Below are 1,229 nucleotides of genomic sequence, written 5' to 3' on the forward strand. Positions count from 1 at the left end.
ACTTAATTTCTGTTTCAGTTACATTTTGTAGAAATAATTTATTATATGGACTCTCAAAATAGAAAGAATTGCAAGTGAAATAAGAATAAAACAAAATAATATAAATATCTTACTGGATATAAACCCCGAGAAATAAGCAAAACAGATAGGTGAACGCAGTCACTAAAAAGACATTAGTTGAAAATTGATGTTTAACTGATAAAGAATATTAATCGAATAATACTGATAGCAGAATATAAGCTGTTCTATATTGTTCTAATCTTATCAATTCAAATATATCTTGTGTCAATGATTCTTAAGTAATTCAACCTATGTTGAACTAATCATACTGATTTTTAACTTATTTTCAAACTTTACACTCCATTACCATCATTCTTCATGATAAAGACTAACTGAAAATAGCTTTATATAACTTAAAACAATAATATTAGTGATACGTCAAAGTGAAATAATAATAAGAGAGGTTAAATGACAAAGAAAATACAAGATATATTTCTTTACTAGGTACGTTTTTCTCTCTGTTAGGATGTCTTTATTATTCGACAAAATTATTTCTTACCTAGGAAATTTAACACTTTTCTTAAAACGTTTCTAATAACGTATTGTCGAAAAATAAAAGGGCACAAAAGAGTGAATATTTAATTTATTTAAGTTAATAAACTATAGACTTGTCGTGTGATATGATACAATAAGAAAATTTCTTAACCCCCCCTATATGGAAGAAGCTCGAAGAATGTATTTGTTTCAGAAAAATGTGAAAGATGCGCTTGTGGTGTAGTGGTCATCACGTCCGCTTTACACGCGGAAGGTCTCAGGTTCGAACCCTGACAAGCGCAGTTACAATTTTGTGATATTGAAGTATCACGTTTGTGTTTTTTGATTTACCTATGTAATGAAAAGAACAACTTTTGTAAGTTCGTGCGTATATGCGTGCTCACTCACCTTGAAACCCCAAATTCCTGTTGGCTATTATCTGTTTATACGAGTGCGAAAGTTGAATTGTAAGTCATCTATTTTGTAAGGTTTGAAATGGTGTCTAATACAGGAGATATAGATTACGTGTGACTGGTATCGTGTCTGTTACTGGAGATATAGATTACGTGTGGCTGGTATCGTGTCTAATACAGGAGATATAGATTACGTGTGGCTGGTATCGCGTCTGTTACTGGAGATATAGATTACGTGTGACTGGTATCGTGTCTAATACAGGAGATATAGATTACATGTGG

At 31.5% G+C, this 1,229-nt stretch overlaps 1 non-coding gene across 1 annotated transcript; it reads left to right on the forward strand.

The window, feature by feature from the left end:
• Positions 1–763: 763 nt before the first annotated feature.
• Positions 764–836, forward strand: Trnav-uac. Its single transcript has one exon. It is a non-coding gene; the product is annotated as a tRNA-Val (tRNA).
• Positions 837–1,229: the final 393 nt, after the last annotated feature.

Source organism: Limulus polyphemus, unplaced genomic scaffold, assembly GCF_000517525.1.
Source record: "Limulus polyphemus unplaced genomic scaffold, Limulus_polyphemus-2.1.2 Scaffold1215, whole genome shotgun sequence".
Classification (NCBI taxonomy): domain Eukaryota; kingdom Metazoa; phylum Arthropoda; class Merostomata; order Xiphosura; family Limulidae; genus Limulus; species Limulus polyphemus.